The sequence below is a fragment of the Apium graveolens genome, chromosome 5, assembly GCF_009905375.1.
Source record: "Apium graveolens cultivar Ventura chromosome 5, ASM990537v1, whole genome shotgun sequence".
In the NCBI taxonomy this organism is placed as follows: Eukaryota; Viridiplantae; Streptophyta; class Magnoliopsida; order Apiales; family Apiaceae; genus Apium; species Apium graveolens.
Window position 1 is genome coordinate 85,468,253 of NC_133651.1, and position 11,219 is coordinate 85,479,471.

Below are 11,219 nucleotides of genomic sequence, written 5' to 3' on the forward strand. Positions count from 1 at the left end.
AAGCAAATAAGAGCAAAACTTCTCAAAACCGTAGACAATGGCTAAGAGTTCCTTCTCAGTAGTAGTGTAGTTCAGTTGAGCACCATTGAGGGTCTTACTAGCATAGTAGACCACATGAAATATATTGTTCTTTATTTTCCCAAGAACTGCTCCAACTGCATAGTCACTTGCATCACACATCATTTCAAACGGCTCATCCCAATTACGTACAGTTATGACAGGTACCGTAATCAAACTCTTCTTTAAGCTCTCAAAAGCAGCTAGGCACTCATCATCAAACTTGAAAGGGACACCTTTCTCCAAAAGATTGCACAACGATTTAGAGATTTTAGAGAATTCCTTGATGTAACGCCGATAGAAACCCGCATTACCAAAAAAACTGCGGACTCCCTTAATTGAAATTGGTGGGGGAAGATTTTCAATGACCCCCACCTTGGCTTTATCCACCTTAAGACCCTAACTAGAGACCTTGTGCCCAAGAATGATGCCCTGCTATACCATAAAGTGACATTTCTCCCAATTGAGAACTAGACTGGTCTCAACACACCTTTTTAAAATGGCGCCAAGATTTTGCAAGCACTCGTCAAAAGAATCACCGAACATAGAGAAATCGTCCATAAACACCTCCATATTCTGACCAATCATATCAGAGAAAATGCCCATCATATATCTCTGAAATGTGGCAGGTGCACCACACAACCCAAAAGAAACTCTTCTGAAGGCAAAAGTACAAAACAGACAAGTGAAGGTAGTCTTTTCCTGATCTTCTGGAGCAATACAAATCTGATTATAACCCGAATAGCCATCCAGAAGACAATAATATTGATGCCCATCCAACCTGTCAAGCATCTGATCAATAAATGCAAGAGGGAAGTGATCCTTCCTTGTGGCCTTATTCGGCTTCCTGTAATCCATGCAAACTCTCCATCCCATGACTATTCGAGTAGGAATGAGCTCATTCTTCTCATTAGCCACCACTTTGATACCTCCTTTCTTTGGCACACACTGAACTGGGCTCACCCAAGAATTGTCAGAAATAGGATATATGATCCACGCATCTAGCCACTTGAGAATTTGCTTCTTCACAACCTCTTTTATGATTGGATTCAACCTTCTTTGTTGCTCAACATTTGGCTTGCTTCCTTCCTCTAGTAGAATTTTATGCATGCAATATGAAGGGTTGATTCCCTTGATATCTACTATAGTCCATCCGATTGCCGATTTGAACTCTCTCAAGATTCTCAAGAGCTTTTCTTCATCACTACCTAAAAGGTCAGATGCAATAATGACAGGAAAAGTAGATGCATCACCTAAAAATGCATACCTCAAGTGTTCAGGCAACGGTTTAAGCTCGAGTGTAGGAGCTTCCTCAATAGATGGATTGCGGCACTTTGGAGAATTTTTCAGTTCCTCCAATCCACGAGATTCAAAAGGAATATCCAGCCTTCGCTTCCAAATAGAAGTATTTAAAAACCACCTAACTGTTCATCCCCTTCATCCTCTTTACTATCTGAATTTCCCAACAAGGCCTTCTCTAAGGCATCAGACCTTAGCATTTGATCAAGTTCTGAAGTAACCACAGAATCGACCAATTCCACCTCTTAAGAACTCCTCATTATCAGTAGGGAATTTCATTGCATTGAAAACATTAAAAGTCACATCCTGATCCAGTACTCGCATAGTGAGCTCACCCTTTTACACATCAATCAAGGTTCGGCCCCTAGCCAAGAATGGTCTTCCCAAGATTATGGGAATCTTCTTATCCTCCTTAAAATCAAGAATTACAAAGTCAGCAGGAAAAATGAGTTTTTCCACCTTGACCAAGACATCCTCCACAATGCCTCGTGGATATGTAATCGAGCGATCGGCTAACTAAAAGGACATATAAGTAGGCTTATGATCAGGTAAGTCCAACTTCTTGAAGACAGAAAAAGGCATCAGATTGATGCTAGCTCCAACCTACATAAACACTTATCGAATGACAAGTTTCCGATAGTGCAAGAAATAGTGAAGCTTCCAAGATCTTTAAGCTTCGGAGGAAACTTCTGTTGCAGCACATCACTGCATTCCTCTATAAGAGCAACGGTCTTTAAGTCATCGAGCTTCACCTTCTGAGAGAGAATACCTTTTATAAACTTCGCATAACTAGGCATTTGTTCAAGAGCTTCAGCGAAAGGTATGTTGAGATGAAGTTTCTTGAAAACTTCTACAAACTTAGCAAACTGCTTATCTAACTTTTGCTTCTGCAGCTTCTTAGGAAAAGGAGGTGGAGGATAGACCTGTTTTTCCCCTGTATTACCCTCAGAAGGAGTGTTGACAATATGAGTCTTCCTTGGTTCCACTTCTGCATCCTTCTACACATCTTCTTCAGCCACAACTTCAGATTCTGGAACTTGAGCTTTTTCTTGGCTTGCAACCTTCCCAGACCTCAATGTAATTGCCTTAACCTGATTTTTTGCTTCCTTCTTGCCTAGAACTTCTGTGTCACTAGGGAGTGTACCAGGTTGTTGATTCAGCAAGACATTGGCTATCTGTCCAATTTTATTCTCCAAGGTCTTGATAGAAACCGCCTAACTCTTGCACATGAGCCTCAACTCCTCCAATTCATATTTTTCATTAGATTGTTGCAGTTGGAGTTGTTTTCTTGGTGCATATTGCGGTTATTGAAAACCAGGAGGGTTATATTACTTTACTGCATACCGCTGATAAGGCTGCTACACCGCATTCTGAGTGTTGCTCCAGCTAAAGTTAGGATGATTGCGGTTGTTGGGATGATAGGTGGCTGGTACTGGTTGCTGCGACCTCTGAAAGTTGCTCACGAACTGAGCTAATTTACTAGAAATAGCACACTGCTCCGTCTCATGCGCACCAGCACAAAGCTCACAGACACTAATGATCTGATTAACTCTATAATTAGCCAAAGAATCCACCTTCATCGTCAAAGCCTTAAGCTGAGCAGCTATAGCAGTAGTTGCATCTACCTCCAAAATTCCCGCTACCTTGCCTTTAGTTAGTCTTTAAGAAAGGTTCTGGTATTCATTAACAGCCATCAGTTCAATCAAATCATAAGATTCATCGTAGCTCTTAGCCCATAAGGCTCCACCTGATGCTGCATCAAGCATAGGTCTAGAAGTCGCACCCAAACCATTATAAAAGAAGCTTATAATCATCCAGTCAGACATCTCATGATGAGGAGACTTTCTCAGCATCTCTTTATAATGATCCCAAGCTTCACATAAAGACTCTCCCGATTGCTGCACAAATTGAGTAAGAGCGTTCCTGATTGCAGCTGTCTTCGCCATATGAAAAAATTTAGTGAGAAACTCCTGAGCAAGATCTTCCCACTTGGTGATAGAGCCTGGTGGTAGAGAATGCAGCCAGCACTTAGCTTTATCCCTCAGAGAGAATGGAAAAAGCTTTAGCTTTATAGCATCTTCGGAAACATTGTTGAATTTGAAAGTGTCGCAGATTTCGTTGAAATCTCTAATATACATATTGGGCTCTTCCATCGGACAACCCCCAAACTGGATTGAGTTCTGCACCATCTGAATCGTGTTATCCTTGATTTCAAAAGTGTTAGCCATGATGGCTGGTCTGACAATGCTAGACTTAATATCATTGATCTTCGGTTGAGAGTAGTCCATTAAAGCCTTTGTATTTGCATCTGGTTCACCCATTACAACAAGAGCTTCTTCTTCAACTTTCTCCTCTTCTAAAAGAACTTATTCCTCTACTAAAACTTCTTCCTCCGCTTTATCCAGTGTTCTCTTTCGAGATCGAGAACGCGTTAGCATAAATGCTCTCTAGAGTACCTGAAAAAGCAACAAGCAAACAAGTAAGTAAAATATCCGAGTCAGTAAACTTTAACGACCACTGATGTCAAGCACATAAACTAAAAATTAACACCGAGTCCCCGGCAGCGGAGCCAAAAACTAGTTAGGAAAAAAAACATGCGCTAATATTCACGCAAGTATACGCGTTCGCAAGTAATATAGAATTCTTTCTAGTTCGTTCCCACATAAACTGATTTAGGTTAATTTCAATTAATGTACTTATGCAACAATGGTACATTTATTATTCAATGCTAAGATGATAACAAGTTGAGATTGCTTATAACTAAGAATTAACTAACTAACTTTAACTAAGAGAATAAAGTTTTTGATTTACTATATGAGACAAATATGGGATTCTAACTTCATTACTACTTCATTCAAAGTCATTGTTCTTAAACTTAGCCTGCAATGGTGATGACAACTAATCAGATAACACAAAACTAGTAAATGCCAACTTTCATTGTACGAATACCCTACCACCAGACATCCACAAAAGAGTTATAAGCTAAATAGACACCAAGTATGTTGAGACCCTATATGTCTATAGAATTTGACAACATAAAGGTTTAATGCACAAGTTAGCTATTATGATTACATAGGGCAAGTAAGATGGTTAAAATTACCTACGAATCATGCATAACAATTACATGAACCTATGCTAGCATGCCAAGTTCTAAACCCCTATATTCACTTTCGCTTCAATAGAGATTTACACGATATCTTACAAGTTCGCGACGCTCATAAGAAGAATAAGCACTACCAATACTAGGATATCATACAATCACCAGACACTAAGATATCAAAACATATTAACTATTGAAATCCATAAGTAAATCCATTAGAACCCCACGATAACGATTAGTTCATAACCGAACTCATCATCACTGTGGATTCCGATGAAAGCATGGTATAATAAACTAAGTGTTTATAAAACTGAATTATAATCAATGTACGTAATCAAGAGTAATTGGTTCAACAAACAAGAAAACTAGCATCCAAGATTATAACTCAATCAAAGAATCACAAGTAAAATAAGCTCTTATTCTCCTTCGTTGTATTTGTGCTCCTAGGTCTTCTCGCCGTCTTCTCCTTAGTCTCCTTTATGAAAAACATCTTTAGATAATCTTTATATAGCAGCCCAATCAATCCAGAAGCCCAGAAAATAATCCATCTTCTACTTGCAACAAGATTCTCAGAATTTGGCATGGGGCGAATGCGTGCTATCCCAGTGCGGGCGCACTGTCTCTCTGTTGTTCTGGCGCGGGCGCGCGCTATCACCGCACGGGTGCGCTGAACTACTGGAAAAAATTTTGAACTTTGTTTTCTTTGATTGTTCTTGATGGAAATCAATGAGTAAACATCCATGGCACCTTTCTAACACCACTTTAGCACCAAAACAATGTTAAATCTCCTTATTCCTTCAGCTATGCCTGAAATGCAAAAACACTACAAAACATATCAAAAACATAAACAACTCGAGTACAAAACACCAACTTGAAGCTTTATGAAGCGGTTTTAGTGGATATAAATGCCACTTAACACAAATAAATCCATGTGAATTAACTGAAGAGGTTCAGTTATGCTTGTCATTTCCTTGCTTCTGTGTGATGCTTTCTTTGACTTCCCCTTTTCATATGCTTCACAGAGTCCTTCTTGGCAGAATTCAATATGTGGTAAACCTCTCATCAATTCCCTCTTAACCAAAGAGTTCATTTTTTTTGAAATTCAAGTGCAAGAGCTTCTTGTGCCATAGCCAACTTTGTTTTGATGAAGCTTTTCTTTAGAAACACCTCATTACTCCATCACATATAGACTTCAAGTCAGCTAAGAACAAATTACCTTTTCTCACTCCCTGTAAAGCAAGCTTCTCATATTTCATGTGTGTGATCAAACACCTTTTCGGTCTGAAGTCAACATTGTATCATTTGTCACAAAACTGACTAATGCTCAGAAGATTATACTTTAATCCTTCCACAAGAGAAATGTTTTCAATGATGACATTCTTAATTTCCAAATTGCCATATCTGTAATATCCGGGATATATCGTGTAATTATTTTTGCTAATAAATAATTATTATATGTGTTCAGTATCTATTATGTGAATTATTTGTTAAGTGTTAAAGGTGTTTGGATGTTTAAAAATAATATTGAGTATTTTAATTTTTATATGTCCAAAATAAAATATAGGTAATTGTCATATCTTCCTAATTATTTTTATGATGATTTATGATTTTATAGGAAATATATGAATTTTATAAAATCTTTTTCCGGGTATTTAAAACCTATTTTATAAAAACGGGAACCAACCGACGTCATCCGTTTTTACGTTTTTAGAACCCGAAACTCTTCCGAGAACTCCTTCCTAACCTAATTACAATATTCTGAGCATTTTCCATGTTTCGACTTTTTCGATCCGGTGTACGGTTTGTCCAGCGCGGGTCCCGACGCAACATTTTCGATATAGTATTCGTTTCGGTAAATCATTAAAACTCGTATTTTCGATAAACGAGAGCTTTTTATTAAACTTTCACAATTATCACCTTGTAATACGTGTAACCAGGCGCTGAGACCAAGACCGCAGTACAAATTGTACTGATTTGGATAATTATCCCGAAAACCGATACCGTGTGGATCAGTTTTTATAAATAAATGTACCGTTTTATATCCAGAATGATTCGACGGGATACTAATTTTTCGTAATTATAAATAGCCTTTACCGTATTTTATTTCGTACCAGAAATCATTTGCAAACAACATTTACAGAGTTTTTACAGAGAAAATACTATAATTATAAACTGTTCTTCGTAATCAAACACAAATTCGGAGGCGTTACCGATATCGGATTAAGGCGTGCATATACTCGAATCGAAGCCTGAAAAATTTCCTATCTGATTCAGCCATCAATTTCAACCCAGAATCAAAGGTTATTTTCTTATAAACTACTTTATATTTGAATTATTAAGAATTAAAAGTGTGAATTTTTGTTCGAGTTATTGTTTGGATGATTTGATGCTTGCATGTTGTAGATCTTTTCTTCCTGATCATTTTGGTATGTCATATGATCGATTTGGAGTTCAATAACATGTTCAAATTAGGGTTTGATTCTCGAATTGTATAATTAGGGTTTATATTTGTTTGAATGTTCTTGATTAAAATTGGGGGTTTCTTAAATAGGGATTAACAGATGTTGAGAGATAGTGGGTTTTGTTCCCCTTGAAATTTGTAATCTATTCATATATACCTTGCTAATCGATGTTGGTTGTAGTGCCCGTGGTTGTGATTTGAAAGTTCGCCGGAGTTCTTCGTTTCTAGGCACAAATCCGGCTAAATAAGAGTTTGTTTGCTGGAATAAGTTCCTGGCAATTACCCACACATTTCCCTGAGTTTTTGAATCATTCTGAGCTTTATGGTGTGTTTCCGGCGAGCTTGTGCGGCGGCGGGTCGCCGTTAATGGCTTCCCGGCCGTCCGCCGGCGAGGTTGAGGAAGGAGGGTGGTCGAATTGCATTTCGACCCCCCTAGTTTGGAAAATTTGTAAATTATGCACTTCTGTTTTAAAAACCTACAAAAACCTGATTTCTGTTTTCAAAATTTATAAAAATGATATTTCTGGTTATAGTTTATTTTCAAAAATTATTTTAAATATTTTAAAATCAATATTTTAATTCTGAAAATTATTTTTAATTTAAAAAAATAAATCTAAATTACTTAATTAATTAACTTTAATTAATAATATTTATTCTATTGATCAATTAATTTAAATATTAATTGATTAATTAGTTTAATTATTTATTAATTGATTTAATTGATTATTTAATTGGATTTAATTATTTAAAAATGATTTAAAAATTTCGAAAAATAGTTTTGAGCTTTAAAATATTATTCTAAATTATTTCCAAGGCTCGATAATTATTATAAAATTGTTTCGAAGCCAGAATTAGCCAACCGAACCCTGTTTATTACCCTGAAATCGATCCAATGACCCGTTTTAATTCCGAAAAATGTTTTAAAAATCATTTTAATTACCTGAAAGCCTGTTTATGACCCGAGACTTCTTTATAAATGATATATCATTGATTATGTGACGTGCTATGTGTTATATGTGACTTGTTGGTTGACTGTCGGTCTATATATTCGGTGATTACTTATTTATAGCATAACTTTCGATCCGTTAATCGGATTTGGGTGAAACGAAGGGTAGATGGAAGTGTATATCGAATAGAATCGTATGAGTTAAATATTGATAGATATTTATAATGCCTAGAAGAGTAAGCAAGGCGTAAGAAAGGGAAGCAGGTGATCAGAAAATAGAATTGACATGTAGAAAATATAGCAAGTAATCAGAGGATAGAAGTGAGGCATAAGAAAAGCAAACGAGTGATTGTTGAATGGAGTCATTAGACAAGTACAAGTGAAGTTGAAATCGATTATGATAAGGCAAGTACTTCTAAACCTTTTTCGAGATATAAAGCAAATATTTTTAAATTCTCTTATGACATACTGTTAATACCCAAAATAGCTCTATTTTATACCGTAAATACTTTGAATCCTTCAGCCTTGAACCTGAGCCTTATCATTTGATCTTTAAGCCGCAAGCCTTATTCTTTGTGAACCATTTCTTGTTGATTTACCAGATATTAAACCACACAAATACAATACTACTCCACAAATATATATCCATCAAATACCAAATACTGAAACAGAATTGTTTGAACATACAGAAACTTTTATACTCAACCATACCTTGTGATATCAAAGTACTAAAACCTTGTAAAAACACTATTCATCTAATACCCGATTATCCTATCGGCTAAAGGCCACTTCTTTTATGTACTTTGACATACCCTTTCGGTAACCATGAATTTTTACCATGCTCTTTTACAAATGTTTTATTGTTATTGATTATGATCTGGTTTTATTGAACTCTATTATTTATCATATTGAAATGCTTTAGAATTGGATAGTTTTCTTTGTGTGGACCAGATTCGTGGTCAGACCATATCGATGGTCAAGTTAGGCCAATGTGTGCCTTGGATCCAGTAGTTAGAGCAGTGTTGTGTGCTTTGCTCGGGGTTAATGCGTGATTGATCAGCAGCCTAACCTTGGTTTTAAAAACTTAAAATGAATATCCAATTCTATTGGTTGTTTAACAAGAAACTTGATTCCTTTGAATCACCTCATTTATTATTGTTTAACCTCAGTTATTAATAATATGACTTGCTGAGCTAGTTAGCTCACTCTTGCGAATCTTTTTATGTATTCTACAGTTAAGAAGGATATGGTTGATAGCGAGGTTTCCCAGTTCAATGTTCGAGCTAGGATTCCAGATTATGATTGATCGAGCTAGCAGGAGCTTATTGCAGTAGTGAGATAGTAAGGTTGTAAGAATAATTTCATATCAGTTGTAAATTAAATTAATTGGGATTTGGTGCGTTGTAATAAAAGTTAAGGTTGTGGCTTGTTTTCATACTTTAACCTGTTGCGATCTGTGGTTATGTAAAGCAGGGTCATTACAAATAATATTTTATATACAGGTTTATATATTGAGTATGTGTTGTGGACCCCAAACTTCTGACCCGGGTTTGGAGGGTGCCACAATATCCCTTAGTAAATCCTTTGCTATTATCTCCAAAGGTAACTACAGAGCCAACTTTCTCAACCACACCTGTGAGCAAGGACTTTTCTCCTATCATGTGCCTAGAACAACCACTGACCATAATCCACGTGATCTTTTCCTTTCGAACGTTACCCTGCCAACACAGATTGATTAAGAAGACTTGTGTACCAAAGTTTTCTTGGGTCCTGAAGGTTTAGGGGTAGAAACAGGATCAACAAATGAAACCTTAACATGCTTAGCTTTCACTTTGACTGACTCCTTTTCAGTGCTAGTCTCAACATAATTGTCAGACTTAGAGATAAGAGGTACTACAATCTTTTCCTGTGTGTGCTCATTACTCATGCTTGTCTTAGTGTCAGTGCAATTGCTAGTAGTTGCATGAAAAACTTTAAAATACTCAGACATGGTAACAAATGAACATGGCATACAACTAACTACGCCACAAGGCTCGTGAAAACTAAGCATGTTAGGCACGACAGGCACACTAGAAGATGTAACATATTCTACTTTAGCTTTTGTGCATGCATGTGTAAGGCGTGCAACAGAATTACAATTATTACATAACTTTCTAAATGCAGATGAGGAGTATACAAAATCAGATTTCTTATTTATACATACCTTACCATTCATGTTCGTCTTAGCCTAACCTTAACACTCTCACCAGTCTCAGGGTTATCTATGCCGTCATGTTTCTTAAGTATGTTGGGTCCTTTCTTATCCACCTTGTTACCTAGGTCAGCTTTGGGTTTAACCTTACTAGCTGGAGCTTTATGAGTCTTAGGGGATTCCTCTGCCTTATATCTTTCTTCCTGTCCTCAGTAATCAATTCCTCATTGATCAGCAAACTTACTTCATCAAAAGGTTCTGAAACAGACTCAATGAACAATGGAGATACAACATCCTTAATAACATATGGTACCTTTTCTAAGACAAACATGTTTATCTCCAATGCACCACTATCTTAGAATAGTCAAGTCCTATTAAAGTCTTAGATTTAAATCTTTGACTATCTATTATCTCCTTCTGAGTCAAAGCTACATTCTTAAACGCCTGTAACTTCTTTTCTAAATCAACAATTTGGGTTCTAATAGTGGCTTTTATATCTGCGTTGCACTTAACCTTATTCTTTAGATATTCATTCTTTAGCTTAAGGTCTTCTAAGACAACTACAATAAATTCTAGTTCTTCATTTCTAGAGGTCAAATTCTCAGCTCTAAGAACTAGCTTATCATTTTCAAGTTTATATGCAAGCATGATTGTATGAACATTATACAATTTTAAAGTAAGTTTGTTAGTCTATAACAATACAACAAGAATTAGAGAAGGGGGGATTGAATGTAATTCGGGCTACTTTTTGAGATTAATGAAAAAGGTTCTAACTTAATAATATATAAGTGTTTGATTTGCAAAGTGTGGAATGAATAGTTAGATAAATCAAACACAAGTCTTTAAAAACTTTCTGGTGGATTTAAATGTATCCACTAGATATATATATATATATATATATATATATATATATATATATATATATATATATATATCAAGAGAACCCTGTGAAGCTTGAATAGCTCACAACTGCTTACAAATATGAACAACTAAACTTATAGAGAAATGCTACATGATACAGCTTACAATTGTTTCTCTGAGAATGTATTTGCTTAGTCTTGTTATGTTCTACTTGCTACTCTTGGTTTATATATCACCAAGATTACATAATAATAAGACAAGATAATAAAACGAAACCTATCAAGTCTAATACCAAGCTGCTTCA

The 11,219-nt window shown here is 36.1% G+C and overlaps 1 non-coding gene across 1 annotated transcript; it reads left to right on the forward strand.

Annotated features, from left to right (window-relative positions):
* Positions 1 to 3,180: 3,180 nt before the first annotated feature.
* On the forward strand, positions 3,181 to 3,287 carry LOC141662857 (small nucleolar RNA R71). The gene has a single exon (XR_012550954.1). It is a non-coding gene; the product is annotated as a small nucleolar RNA R71 (small nucleolar RNA).
* Positions 3,288 to 11,219: the final 7,932 nt, after the last annotated feature.